This window comes from Geotrypetes seraphini, chromosome 15 (assembly GCF_902459505.1).
Source record: "Geotrypetes seraphini chromosome 15, aGeoSer1.1, whole genome shotgun sequence".
NCBI lineage: Eukaryota > Metazoa > Chordata > Amphibia > Gymnophiona > Dermophiidae > Geotrypetes > Geotrypetes seraphini.
In genome coordinates, this window is record NC_047098.1 from 29310859 (window position 1) to 29333615 (window position 22757).

The following is a 22757-nucleotide window of genomic DNA, read 5'->3' on the forward strand; positions in this document are numbered from 1 at the left end:
AGTTAGGACAGCTGTTTTGCTGTCCCTAACTTTATGTGTTTGCTTAGCCAGTTAGTGGACTGAACATCTGAATATTGCCACTAATAATCTAGGTTGCCTGCCCCTAACCTAGCTGGTTAGGGGATAGCAGGTTAGTGGGGGTTTTCAGTGGCACTAACCAGTTAAGTGTTCCTGAATATCTGGGACTGGCTGGCTCAGCAGGGTTTATCAGGGAAGGCTTCTGCCCCATTAAACCCTTTTGAATAATGACCCCCTGTTTCTAGGAGTATTAAACAACTGCAGAGACTCATTTTAAAACAGCAGTTTAGCAGTAATGTGAACACTGACACCAGTTGAATGTTACTGCTGTGTGTAGTAAAGTGTTACTTTTGTCTTGAGGGGCTTCATGCATAATTTCACTGGAAGCTGGAAGCTGGAAGAACTCTGCTCTGGGACAACTACTGCCACCAGAAGGTTTTTATGATATTTTATCTTATCGTGCCATCTGCTGGCCAAATGAAGTATGGCACCTTCTTATAAGACCATAAGAATAGCCTTACTGCAGTAGTGCCCACACTTTTTGGGCTTGCGAGCTACTTTAAAATGACCAAGTCAAAATGATCTACCAACAATAAAATAAAAAAAAACAACACAAAGCACACTGTACGCAGAGAAAATGTTAATTATCATTTATATTCTGCGGGTTTTCAAAGAGGTCAAGGCAGATGACTTTATGCAATGTTACCTCAGGAACAACTATACAAAAATAGACAAATAAACCCCCTCCCTTTTTACTAAACCGCGATAGCGGTTTTTAGCACAGGGATCTGCATTGAATGCCCTGCACTGTTCTTGATGCTCATAGACTTCCTGCGCTAAAAACCTATTGCGATTTTAATAAAAGGAGGCCGTAGTGCAAAATATAGACAGCAGATATAAATTCTCAAACTAGACACATTTTGATCACTAAATTGAAAATAAAATCATTTTTCCTAACTTTGTTGTCTGGTGATTTCATGAGTCTCTGGTTGCACTTTATTCTTCTGACTTTATTTCTTCCCTTCTTTCAGCCTCCTGTATGCTTCCACTCCTCCAGACCTCATTCTCTTCTCCAACTTTTTCTTTCTCCCTGCCCCCTTCTTTCTTTCTGTCTCCCTGCCTCCCTTTCTCTCTCTCTCCATATCCCATTTCTTTCTGTCTCCCTGTTCCCCCTTTCTGTTTCACTTCTTTCTTTGTCTCCGTGCCTGCCCCCTTTCTTTCTTTCTCCCTGCCCTCTCCCAAGCCACTAGGTTTGCTGCCACTCCAAGCTGTATGCTTCCAGATCTCATTCCCTCCGCCAACTTTTTCTTCCTCTCTCCCTGCCCCCTTACCTTTCTTTCTTTCTGTCTGTCTTTCTCTCCATGCCCCCTTTCTTTCTGTCTTCCTGTCCCCCTTTCTTTCTTTCTCTCTCTGCCCCCTTTTTTTCTGTCTTCCTAGTCCCCCCTTTCTTTTTCCCTTCTTTCTTTCTGTCTCCCTGCCTGCTCCCAAGCCACTGCCGCTGCCATGGGGAATAGGCCTCCAAACCACCACCGCCCCAAGCTCTCCCTGCTTCCCCACACAGAAGCATCAGGCCGACCAGATTTCCTCTCCCCAACATAATTTCTGAAGTCTGAGAGGAAGTTCCGAGCCAACCAGGCAACGATTGGCTGGCCTGGAACTTCTTCTCCGATATCAGAATTGACGTTGGGTGGGGGAAGTTGGTCAGCTTGGCAATTCTGAGTCAGGAAGCAAGTAGTACACGAAGGCAATGCGATTGACTCGCATTGCCTTCGCAATCTACCGGTCGATCGCGAGTGACCTTTTGGGCACCCCTACCTTACTGGGTCAGACCAAAGGTCCATCAAGCCCAGTAGCCTGTCATCATAGTGGCCAATCCAGGTCACTAGTACCTGGCCAAAACCCAAAGAGTAGCAAAATTCTGTGCTACCGATCCAGGGCAAGTAGTGGCTTTCCCCATGTCTGTCTCAATAACAGATTACAGACTTTTCCTCCAGGAACGTGTCCAAACCTTTCGTAAAACCAGTTATGCTATCCGCTCTTACCACAACCTTTGGCAATGCTTTCCAAAGATTAATTTCTCTGAATGAAAAAATATTTCCTCCTATTGGTTTTAAAAATATTTCCCTGTAACTTCATTGAGCATCCCCTAGTCTTTGTAATTTTTGATGGAATGAAAAATTGATCCACTTGTATCTGCTCTATTCCACACAGGATTATGTAGGCTTTAATCATATCTCCCCTCAGCCTTCTCTTTTCCAAGCTGAAGAGCCCTAACCATTTTAGTATTTCCTCATACGAGAGGAGTTTCTTCTCCCTTATCATCTTGGTCGCTCTTCTTTGAACCTTTTTAAGTGCCACTATATCTTTCTTGAGATAAGGAGACCAGAACAGAACGCAATGCCCCAGGTGAGGTTGCACCATGGAGCGATACAGAGGCATTATAACATTCTGGGCTGCTGTGCAGTTGTTTGGCATCAACAAGACAGAATTTAGGGACCCTTTTATTAAGATGCACTATGAAATGGGTTTAGCACAGCCTAACATGGGACTTTCCAGTGTGCTAGGCTCATTTCTAGTGCATCCATATAACAGAGCATTTTCAATTTTTTTTTTGTTTGCATTTTGCAGGTCATGCATTAATGTTGTTGTTAGCACACAACAATTGCAAATTATTAATACGAGATCATTTACCACCTCCTATTTAGGAGTAGGGTTACGGGACATGTCCTCTTTTTAGAGGGCTGTCCGGGTTCACAAAGGGATTTCCAAAACTCGGCAGTTTGTCCAGGTGTTGGAAGTCCCTGAGCTCGGGGCTGCATCTGGAGGCTTGCTGCACATACGCAAATGTCGAAAGGACATCACATGGTATGTACCGTCGTCAATGTCCACATCTGCGCATGCACAGAGGGTCTCCAGACACAGCTCCGAGCTTGGGGAAGGAGACTGGAGGTTTGTGGGAGGGGGGCGGGGCTAGGACAGAGCAGGTCGGACTGGAGGTAGAATGGGGAGGGGCTAGGAGTGGAACAGGGCAAGGCTAGGTATCCTTTTTTTTTAAGAGGTAATCTGCCAATCCCGGGGGAGAGTGTGGCGCAGTGGTTAAAAGCTACAGCCTCTGCACTCTGAGGTTGGCGGTTCAAACCCACCCTGCTCCTTGTGACCCTGGGCAAGTCACTTAATTCTCCCATTGCCCCAGGTACATTAGATAGATTGTGAGCCCATAGGAACAGGCAGGGAAAAATGCTCAAATACCTGAATAAACTCATGTAAATGTAAACTGTTCTGAGCTTTCCTGAGAGAACGGTATAGAAAATTGAATAAATAAATATTTAGGAGGCACTATAGGTTCCCATGTTAAGCCTGGGTTATTAAGTTATTATACTAATGTAAGGGTAATACTTCCACACCCATTCTCCATCCCTGATATTTCTCCTCCCCAAATACATTTTAAAATAAATATCTTATGGCTAGTGTGCACAAAAGGGAATATTGCTTTTTAATGTGTTTTGCGGTAAGCCCTTTTTCCTGCATTAACTGCATTTAGCACTTAATGTGGTTTAGTAAATGGGTCCCTTATGTGCTTGCTTATAATAGAAACAAAGAAACATGATGGCCCATCCAGTCTGTCCATCCACAGTAACCATTATCTCTTCCTCTCTCTAAAAGATCCCATGTGCCTATCCCAGGCTTTCTTGAATCAGATACAGTCTCTGTCTCTACCACCTGTTTCATGCATCTACCACTCTTTCTATGAAAAAGTATTTTCTTAGACTACTTTTGAACCTATCACCTCTTAACTTCCTCCTATGCCCTCTCATTCCAGAGCTTCCTTTCAAATGAAAGAGACTCGACTCATGCGCATTTACGCCATGTAGGTATTTAAACGTTTCTATCATATCTCCCCTGTCCCGCCTTTTCTCCAAAGTATGCATATTGAGATCTTTAAGTCTGTCCCCCTACACCGGGGGTCGGCAACCTGCGGCTCCAGAGCCGCATGCGGCTCTTTTCCACCTTTGCTGCGGCTCCGGTAGTGTGTCACGCAGGCACTTACAAGTCCGGCGTCGCGGCGGGAAATAGCCATGCTGAGCAGTGAGCTCAGCACACACAGATGAAAGCCTTGCTTGCTGATTGGTCCGGCGGCCCCGCCCCGCCGTGCCGCCGGACCAATCAGCAAGCAAGGCTTTCATCTGTGTAGTGCTGAGCTCACTGCTCAGCATGGCTATTTCCCCCGCGACGCTGGACTTGTAAGGTGCCTGAAAAAGAAATCATCCTGGCCGGGGTCGGTGTCATGCTCCGGAGATCTACAGCCTTCCTATCTCCCTCTCCCTTCTACCTGCTTCAGGCCACATCCCCTGCTCCGCGGCTCTCTTCGGCAACTCAGCAGCAGCTTCTGACGTCGGGGCCTACCCTCTGCGAGTCCCGCTTGTTTCAACTTCCTTTTTCCACAAAGGCGGGACTCGTAGAGGGAAGGCCTCGATGTCGGCAGCTTGTCTTGATCACCGCTGCTGACGAGTTGCTGAAGAGAGCCGCGGAGCAGGGGGGTGTTGCCAGGTGCAGGTAGAAGGGAGAGGGCCAGATGCAGGACTCGTGGGTGAGGGAGGAGAAGAGAGAGAGAAAGAGAGAGGGGAGGGAAACAAAAGGAAATATTTCATACTGGGCTGGGCCGGAGTGGAGGGAGGGTGGAAAGATTCTGGCTACTGGGTGCAGTAACAAAGGAAAAGGGGGGAAAGCTGAAAATGGAGATAGTGACACAAAGAAGAGAAAGGGTAAGCAGGACCTACTGAATAAGGATAGAGATACAGAGGGGACATGAAGAGGAGGTGAAATAGAGACATAGAAGTAATGCTGAAAAAGTGTGTGGGGGGAGATAAAGACATTGAAAGGGCAAACGGTGAACATGGCGTAAAGATAAGGACAGAGACAAATGAAGATTCTGAAAAAGTGGTGAGATAGGGATATAGGTGAGATGGACACAAAGAAGGGTGATGCTGGAAAATAGGTGGAATGGTAATTCTGACAGACACAGAAGGGAAATGCTGGATCAAGGAGAGACATGGAAAGACAAGGACAGAGACTGTGAAGATTCTGAAAAAGTGGTGAGATAGGGATATAGTGAGATGGACACAAAGAAGAGTGATGCTGGAAAATAGGTGGAATGGTAATTCTGACAGACACAGAAGGGAAATGCTGGATCAAGGAGAGATGGGGCTCAGGCTGGATGGAATGAGGAGAAATGCCTTGTTGGCCCGGAACTTCCTCTCCTACGTCAGAATTGACGTCAGGGAGCGGAATGCTGGTCAGCGCAACACTTCTGCAGGGAAAGCTTGGGACGGCGGTGGTTTGGGGGCTGTTCCCCGATTGCGGTGGCAACAAACCGAGTGGCTTGGGGGACGGCACGGAGACAGAAAGAAGGGGGAACAGGGAGACAGAAAGAAAAAGTTGGGGGAGAGAATGAGGTCTGGAGGAGAGGAAACATACAGGAGGCTGAAAGAAAGGAAGAAAGATTGGATGCACAGTCAGAAGAAGAAAGTGCAACCAGAGACTCATAGAAATCACCAAATAGCAAAGGTAGGAAAAATGATTTTATTTTCAATTTAGTGATCCTGTATATAGCATTAAGATAAGAAACAATATATGCAGTGTTAGATTTGTTTTATAATGGTTTTGCGGCTCCAAGTTTTTTTTTCTTTTCGAAAACGGGTCCAAGTGGCTCTTTATGTCTTAAAGGTTGCAGACCCCTGCCCTACACCTTATGATGAAGACCATACACCATTTTAATAGCCTTCTTTTGGACCGACTCCATCCTTTTTATATCTATTTGAAGGTGCGGTCTCCAGAATTGCACAGAATATTCTAGATGAGGTCTCACTAGAGTCTTACACAAGGGGCATCAATACCTCCTTTTTCCTACTGGCCATACCTCTCCATATGTACCCTAGCATCCTTCTAGTTTTCGTCATCACCTTTTCAACCTGTTTGGCCACCTTAAGATCATCACATTCAATCACACCCAAGATCCGCTCTTCGGTCATGCACATAAGTTTTTCACCCTCTATACTGTACTGTTCCCTCAGGTTTTTGCAGCCCAAATGCATGATCTTGCATTTCATAGCATTAAGTTTTAGCTGCCAAATTTTAGACCATTTTTTAAGCTTTGCTAGGTCTTTCTTCATGTCATACACACTATCTGGGGTGTCTACTCTATTACAGATTTTGGTATCATCCACAAAGAGGCATCCCTTACCCGATAGCCCTTCAGCAATATTGTTTATAAAAATGTTAAAAAGAACAGGCCCAAGAGCTGAACCTTGAGGCACTTCACAGGTAACATCCCTTTCCTCAGAGCGATCTCTGTTGACCACTACCATCTGTCGCCTTCCACTCAACCAGTTTCTGACCCAGCCCATCACTTTGGGTCCTATCCCGAGGGCGCTCAGTTTATTTATTAGACATCTGTGTGGAACACTGTGAAAGGCTTTGCTGAAATCTAAATACACCACATCTAGCGCACTGCCTCTATCCAATTTTCTGGTCACCCAATCAAAGATTTGTCTGACAAGGCCTACCTCTAGTGAATTCTTGTTGCCTCCAGTCCTATAATCCACCGGATTCCAGAAACTTCACTATTCTCTGTTTTAAAAGCGTTTGCATTAATTTGCTTACCACAGAAGTCAAACTGGCCTGTAATTCCTTACTTTTTCTTTACTTCCAATTCTGTGGAGAGGTTCCACATCCACCCTTCTCCAGTCCTCCGATACCACTCTAGAGAAGCATTGAAAAGTTCAGTCAGCGGAGCCACTAGAACTTCCCTAAGTTTCTTTAGCACCCTCAGATCTACACCATCCGGCCCTGTAGGATGATTAGTGCTATGAAATTGCTGATAATAAAAATCTCATATGTCTAGGGGTTTATTTTTATCTCAGCACACCTACCCGTGGTCCCAGAGAACAAAATTCTAGCTTGTAATGTAATTGTAATGTAATGTAATTTATTTCTTATATACCGCTACATCCGTTAGGTTCTAAGCGGTTTACAGAAAATATACATTAAAATTAGAAATAAGAAAGGTACTTGAAAAATTCCCTTATTGTCCCGAAGGCTCACAATCTAACTAAAGTACCTGGAGGGTAATAGAGAAGTGAAAAGTAGAGTTAGAGGAAAAATAAAAATAAAATAAACATTTTAACAAGACAGCATTGATCTAAATACTTTGGAAGGTAGAAGAGAGGAGAGAAAGGAATAGAAGCAGAAGGGGGAGCCGTTGAACAGTAGAATTCTGGAGAAATTTAAATGATAGAAATAGAACAAAACAAAGACAAAAGGCAAAAACAATAGATAAGATTAAAGATAAATCATAAGCTGGAAAGAAAAATAAAATAAAACTTTGTTTTCAATCCACGGTTTCAGCGTCAGTGATGAAGTGGAGCAAGTAAGTTTAGGAGGAGCGATTGACGTTTCCAGAAAGGGCTTCTTCTTCTTCTATTCGCTTATTGACAAAGACCACACTATACTAAAAGCAATTTTCTTTATTATGTGGTTCTTTACTACAGAAAACAAACGCCTCAATACAGGAAAGGCACAGCTTAGTTACAGGCATGCGTAGGCAGATATTCATAAATGAATACAATAACACAGAAAAATGCACACAAATAATAATGGTAATTTAGATTATGCAAAGAAACTAAATTACTAACAGCAAAAAACACACAGCAAGGATTGCCACATACTAATCCCATAAATCTACCCAAAACATGGAAGAATAGTTGTGAATCTGTCTGTCTACCCCAGACAGATTCACGACTATTCATCTAATATAATAAAATGGTAAGCCGCGTATGCGCACTTCCTAAGTGTGCGCCGGTTTTCCGTGAGCTGTAGCGACACATAGGAAGTGCGCATGCGCGGCTTACGATTCTTTGAAAGACGCGGCGGTGGCTACTCTCACGATCCCCGCCTGCATCGGACTTCCGACGCAGGTGGGGATCATGAGAGGAGCCACCGCCGCGTCTTTCAACTAAAAAAAAAACAAAAAAAAAACAAGGCGGATGTCGGCCCGATGGCTGGAGTTCACCGCTGAGTCCAGTGAGGAGTGCTTCCCTCAACACGAACCGTTGGGTCTAATTCAAATACTCCCGGCAGGTCGGGAGGGGGCGGAGCAGGCTCGCATGCCTGGCGGGGACCGGACAGGAACTAGACTCCTTGCAGGAGCCAGCCTGATGGTTGAAGATCACCGGACTGGACAGGGGGAGCAGGTAAGGGGGTGCTGCAGTACAGGAGGAGCAGGGAAGAGGTGATTCTGGACAGGGGAGGAGGTAACAGGAAGGGAGGCCTACTGCTGGATAGGGGAAGCAGGGAAGAGGTGCTGCTAGACGGGGGGGGGGGGGGGGAGGTAAAAGGAAGGGAGAAGGGCTCCTGCAAAGGAGAAGAGCTACTGCTGGATATGGGGAGCTGGAAATGGGGTGATGCTGAACAGGGGGAGATAAAAGGAGAAGGGCTACTGCTATATAGGGGGAGCAGGGAATGGGTGGGGGTGCTACTGGACAGGGAGGAGGTAAAAGTAAGGGAGAAGGGCTGCTAGCACCCGTTAATGTAACGGGCTAAACAACTAGTATATATATATATGAAGATATGCCTGCTCACCAATGACAAAAAACAACCTCTCCAACGTGAGGATTTTTCTTGGACAGTGAGCCAGCCTCTTCTGCTCTGCAGGGTGTCAGATGGTTTATGACCGGACTCAGAGCTCTGTTCTGGGAAGGATACAAGCAGGCACTGATGGCTGTGAGTCCTATGATGACCAGAGGTGCAGTAACTCTGGCAGGGAACAGTCTCAGACTGGGTCTCTCTCCAGTGTAGGGAGACACAAGGAAACTGGTCCCAGTAACTTGATTCAGGACAGCCTGAGTATGCACCTGAGCTGTGCATAGGCTCTGGTCCAGGTTGTCTTAGTCTCTTCACACCAACACCCCAATCTCCTCTCCTGCACACACTTGAAGTTATTCTTTTCACCTCTTATGACCAACTTTCCAACTCCATTTGCTAATCTTCTTCTAGTCTTCTGACCCCCACCAATAAAGTTGACCAATAAAGTTCTTGTTACTAGGCAGATTTCTTTCTCACATACGAAGTGTCCTACTTTATCGCCCTTACAATAACTCCTTTCAGTTTTGTCCACTGCATTTCTACTCCTTCCAGATGTTCCCATCCAGACAATTCCTTGACGAAATCCCCCATCTGAACAAAGTTAATTTTTTAAAAGTCTAGACCTTACCTTTGAATGAGCTCTCTCTATACCCGTCTTAATATTAAACCGTACCATGATCACTGGATGCCAGATGATTATCCACTGTAACATCAGAAACACTTTCCCCATTTGTAAGCATTAAATCCAGTATGACCCCCATCCTGCATGGGTTCCATTACCAACTGCTAGAGCAGTTCTCCGTGTAGAGAATCCAGGATCTCCCTACTTCTAGAAGACCCCACAATAGGGATACCTAACGTGACCATTTATTTTTTTCATCAAAACGGGACATCTATTAATATTCAGTCCCGCCCCCAATCCTGCTCTAGCTCCACCCCCAAACCCACCCTAGCCCCACCCCAATCCCGCCCTAGCCCTAGCCCTAGCCCGCCTTTGTACCTTTGTTCCAGGTCTCCCTTTCTCTCTCTCCCTCTGTTATGATCTTGCCTCTCTCTGCTCTTCCTCAGGGGCTCTCCCCCTCTGTCTGCACCTCCCAAAGTCCTGCTTCTGCCTCCTGTCTTTCCCCTTTGGTCCAGGCCTTTATCTCTCTAGTCTTTCTTCTACTTACAACCCCCCCTTCTCTGCCGTTTTCTCTCCTTCCTTCATCCCTCCTTCCTATGTCCCCTCACTGCTTCCAGCCTTTGTCCCACCCCCTCCCAAAAAGCCTGCCGGCCTACCTCCCCAAAGCCAGCCTTCCCCAAAGCCAGTCTGCCTGTCTACTTACCCCAGAGCCAGCCTGCCTGCCTACCTCCCCCAGAGCCAGCTTGCCTGTCTCCCCCAAAGTCAGTCATTCTGCCTGCCTACCTTCACCAGAGCCAGCCAGCCTACCTGCCTACCCCAGAGCCTGCCTGCCTGCCTACTTCCCCCAAAGCCTGCCTACCTACCTCCCTTCCCCAGAGCTAGCCAGCCTGCCTGCCTCCCCCAAAGCCTGCCTACTGAGAGGAAGGAGAAAATCATGGAAAACTCTGGCATAAAGGAAAATACACTTATAAAAGTCCTTATATGATACAGGTGAAGCACATTAAGTCCTTTGGATACTCTAAAGGTGAAGAAACCGGACCTCAAAGAAGAAAAATCCCCTTTTCTCCCTCCTGCACTAATAAATCAGTATATTAACAATTTAAAAGACATTTCTTACTACATTTGCCAGCTGGCATATACTGATTGGGAAATACCCTACTTAGCTAACTGCTGGGCTAAGCGAAACTTATGAGAAGGAACAAGCAAGCAAAACTTAACTCTGTTGCATGGCAATAGAGCCTCACACCTGGCAGGATATTATGAAAAGATGAACACATCACATGGTCAAAAATAGAATTCTTGAGAATATCATTTAGTAAGACATGTCTTATGATGGTGGGGCAGAGGGGGGGGGGGGGGTTAGGCTCGGAATTGCTTATATGGTAAATGAAAGGGACATATGCGGGAAAAGGATAGGCCTTACAGTAAACTGAACAAACGTATAGCGTGACACAAATGTATAGACCAATAAATGAATTTACAGATGTAATGACGTGTAAGAAAAGAACCAATAAAGATTTATCATGTAACTTAGACCAACGTGGTGTTGACCACTAAGAAATGTATAAAAACAGGCCTGTAAGCGGAAGTAAGTAGAACAGACATCAGTGGATCCTCAGGCCTGAAGATCACATTCTGTTACTCTATATGCTGAATGATTTATTCTTGTAAGCTGTAACTGCATTGCTAATAAATATACATATTGATTGATATCAGCATATAGCGTGTGAGGTCTCTCTCTCGATGTAGGCTCTTGCAGCGGCCTACTTCACTACCTCCCTCCCTCCCCCAGAGCCAGCCAGCCTGCCTACCTCGGAAAACAAAAGCCTCCCTCCAGGCCCGATTTAGGTCCACCGCCGCTGCTCCTCTGCTGCAAACTGCTGGAACCCAGAAGCCTTCTTTCCGACGTCAATTCTGACGTTGGAGAGGACGTTCCGGGCCAGCCAGGCAGCGATTGGCTGGCCCAGAACGTCCTCTCCGACGTCAGAATTGACGTCGGAAAGAAGGCTTCTGGGTTCAAGTAGTGGCAGCAGAGAAGCAGCGGCGGTGGACCTAAATCGGGCCTGGAGGGAGGCGCTTTTTTTTGTTTTATTTTGTTTTGGTGCTGCAGGGGAGGGACAGGAAGCGATCGCCTGTCCCGTTGTCCCTGCGCACAGCTTCCGGATGCTATCTCTGAAAACAGGACAGGGGATCCGAAAACGGGACTGTCCCGTTCAAAACGGGACGCATGGTCACCTTAGGGATACCCCAATCAACATCCAGCATGTTAAAATCACCTATTAGTAAAACTTCCCCTTTTTTAGATATATTCTGAATGTCTACAATTAAATTTCTGCCCAATTCTGTCTGTGAAGAAGGCCTGTATCTCACACCAATGTAAATATATTTACCATGCCCTGCTTCCAAATTGATTTACAGTGCCTTTTCATTACCCTGCAGATCCTGTGATTGTGTGGCTTTATTTTGATCTTTAACATATAATGCTACTCCCCCTCCTTTTCTTCCTACCCTGTCTTTCCTGAACAGATTATAGCCTGGTATAACTACATCCCAGTCATGGTTCTCCGTAAATCATGTGTCCGTGATCGCTACTATATCCAACTCAACTTCTTCCATCACAGTTTCTAGATCCAGAATCTTGTTTCCATGCTTTGAGCATTAGTATATACTGTTTTCCAGACATTGCCTGAGGGCTTTTATTTACCTGGGGGCTTTAATCACCCTGCCCCATCACTTCTAGTTTAAAGCCCTCTTCAGTAGATAAGAAAGCTTGCTGCCGAAAACACTTCTTCCCTTCTTTGATAGATGCACACCATCCCTGCTCAACAGCCCTTGGAAAATCATCCCATGGTCCAGGAAGCCAAAACACTCTAGACAATACCATCCATGTAGCCACATATTCATCTCCAGGATGCGAGCTTCTCTGCCCTGGCCTTTACCCTCGACAGGGAGGATGGATGAGAATACCACCTGCGCACCTGACTGCTTCACCTTCTCTCCCAGATCCACATAGGCCCTTTTGATACATTCACAGGGGTACCATTAGTGTCAACATGGATGAGCATCATACCTAGTACACCCTTTCACAAACAGCCTGGGTGGTTTACATTAAAATACACCTGCAGCAAACCTAGAACCCCTAGGTTGCCTTTTTGCTGAACCTTAGAAACTCAGAATTTCTAGCGCCAGAACTTTCCAGAGATTTGGGGAACTCACTGGAAGGGGATGGAAATAAGATGGGTTTATTTGGAAGAATGTTCCTGGTGGCAGAAGGGAACTCCCCTCAAAGAAATTTAAACTCTTGTTTTGCCTGCCAAAAATTGTCTTTGGACATCTTCCACTTCTGATCATTCATCTCATAGAAAGAACTCCTATTTTTTTCCTGTCGTACCTGTTCCGGCATTCTGATCTGCTAGGAATCAGCCTGCCTATACCTTCAAGGGAAGTCATCATAACAGTAACATTGTTTTTTTGCTGCAAGTTGGCAACTAATGCACACTAATTTATTTGTAGAGCTGTAAGTCTGATGCTGTGGTTGCCTAGCCTGCCAGGGTATTCCTCGGCCTGGCTCTGGTCCTACACAAATAAGTTCTTTGTGTGCCCTTCCACCATCTTGGACAGTGACTAGGTAGCAGCTAAGACTACATCACCAAGCACGGATTTGCACGTAATAACCCATGTGTTAGAATGGTATGCTGAATTTAAGTAATGAAAACATCTTTTACTCACAATGTATACTTGCAAATCACCATGATGTAAAAAAAATAAAAATAAAAATGTGCAGACAGAAAATAACAGCATACACTGTGCTGTGGTAATATGTTGCAGTTTGTGGTATTGGGTATTTGGTTTCCTTTCCTCACACAGTCTGCTGCTCAAAGCTCTGTTCTGGTGCTGTACAGAACAGTGTAGCAAAATAATTTTCCCAATGCTCAACAGTAATGACATTCAAATTATATGCATGCTGTTAAGGGTTGAGCATTGGGGAGTTAAGGGGAGAAACGTGTCTGGTGCATGCACATAAAAATTCTGCAGTAAGCCCAGCTCTTGTCCGTATGGGTCAGTCGGTCTCAAAGGTGAAGCGCATGTGGGTGCCTGTTTTCAGTACCTTTAAATGGTTCATAGACAAAACCGCCGAAGACAAAGGCGCGCGCCGACAACTGAGCGCAAGATGGAAGCGTGCGCCGAAGAAAAAGAGTGTTTTTAGGGGCTCCGATGGGGGTTTTTGTTGGGGAACCCCCCCACTTTACTTAATACAGATCATGGCGGCATTGTGGGGGGTTTGGGGGGTTGTAACCGCCCTCATTATACTGGAAACTTAACTGTTTCCTTGTTTTTTAGGGAAAAAGTGAAGTTTTCAGTAAAATGTGGGGGGGGGTTACAACCCCCCAAACCCCCCCACAATGCCCCCACAATGCGGCGCGACTGGTAAAAAATAAAGTGTGGGGGGGTCCCCCCCACACACCCCGTCGGAGCCCTTTAAAACAGTCATTTTCTCCTTTATCCCGGCGCGCTTTTGACCTGACACCTCTTTAAATATAAGCTTTGCAATTTATTTTTTACTTGAAAGTAGGGTTACCAGATGTCCGGATTTAACCGGTCATGTCCACTTTGTAGAGGACAGTCTAGACATCCGGATGGCTTTGCCCAGGTTATGAAAAGCTTCCAGCTCTGGACCGCATGCGTAGATGCAACGTGGCGTCGCACGTATGTGTGCATACTCGTGATGTCATTGTGTCACATCTGCGCACGCTCAGATGTCCTCCCAACGTGGCTATGAGCATGAGAAGAGGTTGGAGGAGCTGGGGCAGGACAGGGCAGGGCTGGGTAGAACTGGGCGGGCCTGGGGTGGGGGGGGTGGTGCCATAGATCCAGAATTTACGATCATAAAATCTGGTAACTACTTGAAAGTTTTATATTTAAGCTGGAAACAGGCGCCCATGTTTGCTTTCAGTTTCGGGTTTGCTATGCCTTGTACTCGTTGGTCTCACTGCTACTACCAGTGTTTAGGGGCTTGCAGGGGTTTCCTTCTGCTTCTAAATTTAAATAAAAACCAGCAGATTTTATAGACAGAATCATGGTAAATCCTCTCTTCAAACACCCTAACATCTGCTCCAAACTGGTGTTAGGTTTCAGCAGTAAGGGCAGCTTTGTTTTCTGTTCTCTAAGCATTGGAAGGGAACAGGAAACGTCCTCATCAACATCCGTTTGACTACATTTGCATGCTATTTACACCAATCTTTCATGCACACATGATCTCCCGTGCTACAGTCCTCTGAACATTCTGCACGTACTAATAAGGCTGATAGTCTGGCTGTAATCGCCCATTAGTGCATAAGCAGAGACTGGCTCACATGATGACAGAAAGGAGGCAATAAAACAAAAAAAAAATTTCCTGGTATCCTGGACCCTGCCCTTCATGCTGCTGGTACAGAGTATCCCAGGTCAGGGCACCTTGCATCGGGGGCTCTAGACTAGAGCAGCCCCCTTGTCCAGGAATGCAACAATTGCAGCACCTGACCCCTAGTAATGCATACCAATGCACTATTAGGGGCAGGTCCTTCAATTTTTCATAATGGTGCTCAGAGGAACAGAAAGTTCTAGACCAGGTAAATATTATTGGTCCAGAAGGGTGCTGCAGCATGGAGGCTCTCTTATTGAGGGCTTCCCTGGATCAAGTGCCGTGGACCAGACAGCTTTCAAGATAAAGTAGCTACAGGGCTACACTGGTGCCACAAGTTATCTAAGCTGAAGTGCTGCACATCATATGAGATGACCCTTGCCACTCCTGTGTAGGATCTTTACTTCATCTCTGAGCTGGAGTAAAGATTTGGCACTAAATGGAAACAGGAAAAAAAATGCACCAAAATTCAGCATATTTTTTCACTTTGGGATAAATTCCTGATTCAGCAGGTTTGCATGCAATGTACATACTACCCTTTAGTGCAGGGGTAGGGAACTCCATATTCCAGTCGGGGTTTCAGGATTTCCTCAATGAATATGCATTGAAAGCAGTGCATGCCAATAGATCTCATGCATATTCATTGAGGAAATCCTGAAAACCCGACTGGAATACGGCTCTCGAGGACCGGAGTTCCCTACCCCTGCTTTAGTGCAATAGCTTACTGCAGAGTTTTGCATGATAAAACCTTAAGGTTAGTGCAGAAAAATAAAAGTCAACTGGCCACACTAATGGTAAAGGATAACACAGTTTATTACATCTGCTTCACGGTACTGAGGTAACCTAGGAAAGATTACACTGTGTTAAGCTAGAGACCTCATCAAGAAATTGTATTATTTCCAGTGCCCACTAGAGGGTAGTATACTCCACTCTCCCAGCTTTAAAATATCTTACTTTGAAACAGGGTTACTATGGAAATAAATCTGGATTCAGCATTTAGCTGATGAAGGGAGTAAGATAGTGAACGCTGCAACAGCGCAGAAGTCAAAGTTGGTGGTATTCTTCAGCAGCCAACAGAGATGCCAAGTATTACTCATTTGAAAGCTTTCTCTCTCACATTCTGTGAGCCCTATTTCTCACTCATTAGAGCAGGGGTGTCAAAGTCCCTCCTTGAGGGCCGCAATCCAGTCGGGTTTTCAGGATTTCCCCAATGAATATGCATGAGATCTATATGCATGCACTGCTTTCATTGTATGCTAATAGATCTCATGCATATTCATTGGGGAAATCCTGAAAACCCGACTGGATTGCGGCCCTCGAGGATGGACTTTGACACCCCTGCATTAGAGCTTCAGTATCAGTGCTCTGATCTTGATCACGGCTTTCATAAGAGGCAAGCCTAAGAGAGGTAACAGCCAGTAAGAAGAAATCACACTTTCCTGCAAGTACATGCACTCTGAATCTGATGTACATACTTTTAATTACAAGATGATTTTTAGCTCCCAAATTGCTCGCCACTTTGTCTGTATTCTTTCAGAGGCTTCAAAGAAAAGCCAATAACATTGAATGCTGCCTTGATTCATTTGCAAAGGAATACTACACTTAGATCATTCTAGATTTATACCCTGGATGTATCGTCTGAACAATCTCAGTCTTTGGCCTTCAGTCTCACTCCTTGATGTGGTAAATTTCACTCTTTGGGATGGTTCACCCTTACCAACAGGATGGACAATGTTTGTGTTATTAGAACAGCCTCCTTTAGAACAGTGCTGGTGTAAAATATATTTGTATATACTAGTAATTTCATATAACTAACGCAATGGCATACTGTGCAAGCTATCCTATCCCCCTGTGACTAAAACAGGCTGGGAATACACCGGAAAAGAATTCCTCTCAAATTTCAAAAAAATCAAATGAAAGAACAAAATAGGAACCAAGCTGAACTGGGAAAACCTTTGCATTTTACAGCACTTTAGTACATAATGCAATGCTCTGACCACATATTCCACTGGTATGATAGTTTTACATAATCATCGCCTAATGCTTCTAGGAGGTTAATCATTTTTATTCATCCTGCATGCTGTTTTTGCCCAGATCATTTTACTATCTCTGATGTTCTGGCTTTTCTTTTGTTACATCATTGGACTATTTATCTATTCTGTATAGACAACTCCGATCTTGCATAAATATTATATCTTGTAATACAATCATTCATTATACATCAGCCTTATTTTCAGTGTGTGTGTGTGCGCGTGGGAGTCTCATACTTTGCAATGGAAACATTGGCCAATCAATATTCAGCCTGTGCTAAGCAGTTCTTTTTTTTTTTTTAACACTGCCTAGCTTGAGCTGAATGAGCCTTGGATATTCAATGCCTGCCTTTATGTGGGTACTGGCACCGAGACATGGTTGATACACAATAGCAGTATCTAGAAAGATAACCATTCAGATAAGTTAAGACTCCATTTTCCCCTAAGATTTTATATGTGGCACTAAAATTTGTGCATTCAAATTTGGGTGTAATCCCAATTTAGGAAAACAATTTAATTAATGACTAAATTAGTGCCAAAACAGTAATTGGGCACTAACAATCAATAATTGGTGTTAACAGGCAACCATTTGGCTTTATACATGCCTCTTGCTAAGCGCTATTCCATATCTATAACAATGTAAGCACAAATCCCCAGAGTGCACAACTGAAAAGGGGGTGTGGCCACAGAAGAAGCATGGGCAGATCAAAGGTGTTGCTAAAGATACATGTAGTATTATAGAAATTTTTTTTGGGGGGGGAATTGGCTTCTAATTTACACATGAGGATTTACACGAGGTTTCAGCTGGTGTAAATCCTTCTACCAGAAATTGGGTGTAGAGCGCTATTCTACACACGGCACTAAATTAGGAGTGCCATTTAAGGAATATTTATTTTGTTCTTGCTATACTGCAAGTCCAGACACTCAATGCAGCTAACAATCTACAAATATAAGAAATGGAAGGGAACTCCATCATTAATGACAGGAAAGAACACATTCAAATCCGCCCCCAAAAAGTGGTTCTCAAGAAAAGGATATCACTAGCTTACATCTCACAGGGAATTACTTAAAGGCCTGCTCGAAAATAGGAATACTTCTGTTAGGTGGTAAATTATTCCATAATTTGGGCGCTGCAGCCTGGCGAATAGCCTCCTAGTGTGCCTTTGAACTGGTGAGGGGAGGACTAGACGGTTCGCGTCTAGAGATCAGAGTGCTCTGGCTGGAGTATAAGGGAGGATCAAATTCGCAAGGTAGAAGGGTGATCCCTGATGAACAGCCTTATGGGTTAAGCATAGTGTTTTTAAATGAGAGCGAGAGGAGACCAGTAACCAGTGTAAGGATTTCAGAGGTCATATCTTTTGGCATTGCAGAGGTATTTTATAAAGTTTGTAACCGTTTAAGTTCACACTGTAAGAGACCACCGTGAATGATGTCATAATAATCAAATATGGCAAAGAACAAAAGCATGCATTGGTTTATGCGGTCCTAGTTGACTGATTAGTTATCTGGGGACTGGCACTGAATACTGATGTGCCTTTCTATCTCAACTCCATCCCCAGATAGAGTTACCAGAGGTCTAGATTTCCACAGACATGTCCTCCTTTTGAGGACATGTCTGGGGGTCCAGATGGCTTTTCAAAACCCAGCACTTAATCTGGGTTTTGAAAAGCCTCCTCAAATCGCGTTGGGCAGGATTAGGGTGGGTCTAAGGTCTGCACGGGAACGGGGATCGCGGGAATCCCGTGGGTCCCGCGGGGGTCCCGTGGGAATCCCCCCTAACCCACAGGACTCCCACAGGGACCCCCCTCTGGCCCACGGGACTCCCACGAGGACCCCCCTCTATTCAACGGGACTCCCACGGGGATGGAAGGCTTTAGAAGCAGGGTTCGTCCATATAATATAATGGACACGTCAGCTTTACTAAAAGAGGGGGTTTATAAGTTAATTACCTGAACAGAAAACAAAAAAAGGGTTCCACCATAGAGATTCCACAAGGAAAACAGCAAAAGAAACTGTGGAATTGATGATCCTGTCAGAAGTAATTGCTGCTTTTTTGGGGGACGGACGGGGATGGAGGTAATTCCTTGCGGGGATGAGTGGGGACGGAGAGGATCCTGACGGGGACGGGTGGGGATGGAGAGGATCCTGGCGGGGACAGGTGGTGACGGAGAGGATCCTGAAGGGGACGGGTGGGGACAGAGAGGATCCTGGCGGGGACGGATAGTGACAGAGAGGATCCTGGCGGGGACGGGCAGGATTTCTGTCCCTGCACAACTCTCTAGTCTAGGGGTCTGGATTTTCCTATGGGAAAATCTGGCAACCCTATCCCCAGATCACCCTAGTACTAACTAGATAGTGCCAAAATGGTCTTCCAGTATCCAGCAGCACAATCCAGGCATGATCTGGTAGGATATCCTCTTAGCTGGATAAGTCCTGCTGAATACTGATCTATACAATGGATGGATCATGCCACTGACCCATGGCAACACACACAGTGAGGAATCCACCCTGTGATGTTTCATGGCAGAGTACAGGAGTGGTTTGCCATTGCCTTCTCCTATGCAGTGTGTGGCTCTACTATATTGCTGCTGCCCAACAAAGGGCCCCTCAGCACCTGGGTTTCCCAGGCAGTCTTCTATTCATGTTCTGGCCAGGCCTGACCCTGCTTAGCTTCTGATAGTAAGAACAGGCCTACTCAGAATGACCAGGCCATAGGCTGGCCTATCCAACAGCAGAAGGCTAAGGATCAACATAGAGAGGAAACTTCAAAGAAGCGTGGGATGAACATAGAAGATTTAGAATCAGAAAATAATATTAAATATTGAACTAGGCCAGTTACTGGGCAGACTTGCACGGTCTGTGTCTGTGTATGGCCGTTTGGTGGAGGATGGGCAGGGGAGGGCTTCAATGGCTGGGAGGGTGTAGATGGGCTGGAGTAAGTCTTAACAGAGATTTTGGCAGTTGGAACCCAAGCACAGTACCGGGTAAAGCTTTGGATTCTTGCCCAGAAATAGCTAAGAAGAAAAAATTAAAAAAAAAAAAAAAAAAAAAATTTACATTGAATCAGGTTGGGCAGACTGGATGGACCATTCGGGTCTTTATCTGCCGTCATCTACTATGTTACTATGTTACTATGTAAACTGTTTGCACCATAGGCAGTGGAATGGGGTGGGTCACAGGGTCCACGGTCTCACCAAAAGTTTGTCCAATACAGCATCAACAACTAGATATCTTAGGGGCAGGACTACAGATTGGTTTCTTTGGCCCCTCCAACCAAAAAAAGCATTCCACTGCTTTTGATTTACACAGCAATATCTGACTGCAAAGGTGTGTGGAAAACAGGAGGTTACCAAAAAAAAAAAAAAAAAATCACTTGGATGCTAGAAAGGACAGGCAGCCTAAAATGAGCAGTTAAGTTAAACTGAGGATTTGAGAAATGGCCTTGCACGGAAACATTTTGCTAATTTGTGCTTTGAGATAAAGGAAAAAAAAAAAGCTTTTGACCTTCTACTGTGTGAGGGACTGTGAGCTGGTAACCACTTATTCCATCCCCAAGAAGAATGATTACAATGCTGAGATCTTATAAAAAATGAATTGACGAGAAGACATCGGATATCCTTTTACTCAAACAAGGCGCAAGGACCAGTAGCACAGCTATATCATGACATCTTCTAGTTTTACACTGGCCATCTAGTAAGACAGAAAACAAGGGATTAAGGACAATTTAGGGCTGAATATAATGATACTATATGAGTGGGTTCTAGCAATTTGGACCTGGTCTTGTAGCAGAAGACTGTGTCTCCTTTAGCTGCAGGAAGGCTTGGTGGGGTCAACTGTGGTTTGTTTAAGATTTATCGATGAATTTTTCCTCGTAAACATCATAAAGAATGATAAAATAACTAATAGTTTCTGAATAAGAATTCTTTTTATAATATTAATAATAACAGTTTATATACCACAGGACCTTGAAGTTCTATGCGGTTTACAATGATTAAAAGTTGGTACAGAATGAGTGAACTTTAACAGAGTTAAAAGCTAGTGATTAACAGCTCTAGGGATCAGTTATTGTGGAGAAAGAGTTGTACAGGTCAGCTGCCTAGATACTTCAGGAACAGATATGTTTTTAGGCGTTTCCTAAATTTCCCATAAACTAAACTAAACTAAACTAAACTAAATCTTGGGTTTATATACCGCATCTTCTCCACAATGTGGAGCTCGGCACGGTTTACAGGAGTTGGGGAAGAACGGAACTCCAATGGAATTATAGAAATAAGTATAAAGAGAGGTTAGGGCTTAGAGTACCAGAGAGGGGAAGAAGGGGGTGGGAAACTGCACGGGGACACCAGGAAATTCTTTTTCACTGAAAGGGTGGTTGATCGCTGGAATAGTCTTCCACTTCAGGTTATTGAGGCCAGCAGCGTGCCTGATTTTAAGGCCAAATGGGATAGACACCTGGGATCTATTCACAGAGAAAGGTAGGGGAGGGTCATTGGGGGTGGGCAGACTAGATGGGCCGTGGCCCTTATCTGCCGTCTATTTCTATGTTTCTATGTTTCTAAGGTTATATTTTTGAGAATAGCCAAGTTTTCAGATGCTTACGGAATAGTTGAAGGGAACTCAAGTTACGAAGAGGGGAAGTAAGATTATTCCAGAGCTGGGTGATTCTGAAGGGGAGGGAAGACCCTAGTTTACCAACATGGGATATGCCTTTTAAGGAGGGGAAGGATAATTTTAGTTTTTGGGTGGATCTGGAGGAAATTGGATTTGAGGAATTCCAGGATAGTGGAATAAAAGGAGGAAGGATGCCGTGTAGGATCTTGAAGGTTAGACAGGCACATTTAAAGTGAACTCTGGAGATAACAGGAAGCCAGTGGAGCTTGGATAGGAGTGGTGAGACATGGTCAAATTTACTTTTTGAGAAGAGAGTAGGCATAAGCAATTGTTCTAGATCTTTACCCCATAATGCTGCCTGATGTGAGAGAAGGAGTTGATGATGTCTTTTGAGTTTGCATCCTCTAACTGGAAGGGAAACAAAGTTCAAATGTGAGCTTCTCTTATGTCTGTTGGCTGAGAAGGAGAAAAGGTCAGTTATATATTTATATTACAACATAGGGTGAGGAGCCTATACCAGCAACACATCAATGTCTCACTCCATTATATTGCACCAAAGTAAAGGATAGGATATCATTCACTAGAGTAGTGCTTCTCAACCCGGTCCTTGGGGTCCGTCCAGCCAGCCAGGTTTTCAGAAAGAAGCTGTGTAAGTCATGAAGTGTTCTGAGCAGCAGTTGGTTTGGTTTGGGCTGGGCTGGTGTGTAGTGAGCGGGGGAGGGGGAGCTCGGTTCAGAGGCAGGCAATTTTTGAAAATTATATTAAAAAATTGAGACGTTCAATTATTTCTATTGAACTAAAAAGAAAATATAAACAACTGTCCATAAATGTGTCACACTGCTCGGAATAGTTTTTGATCTTTATAAAAAAATGTAATATTAGACAAAGGGAACCTGAGTAAACACGTGAATGCATTTCTTTAAGGAACAAAACTATCCAAACATCTATATCACTCCATGAACAAGTTACTGCCTCATTAAACTTAATAACTTTATCTACAGTAAGTTCTGAAGCAGTTTGGAACAAACAGTATCAGTACACAACATTAAAAAGATTAAAGAGCCATGCAGAAAACTTACTGCTACAAATCCCAGGGCCAAATGAACCTACATTTTAAGGTTCTTGCCTATGGCTAAATGATATGTTTAGCAAATCTTCTGCAAAAAGGAGCCCCTAGCACTTCATTGCTTTAAATATAAAACTTAAAAACTGTTAAGCCACAAAAAAAGAAAAGAAAGAAAGAAAAATTAAACTGAACACTCAAGAAACCAGACTCTTCATACAGCTTAACATCAGAAAAAGAGAAAGCAATGTGTATCCCCTCCCCTGTAATAATCCATGAGCCACACAACAAGGGTGCACCTAGGAAGACAGCATCTTAAACACTACAGTGAGCACTAGAACATCAATACACCCACTGTAAAACTAAACAAGC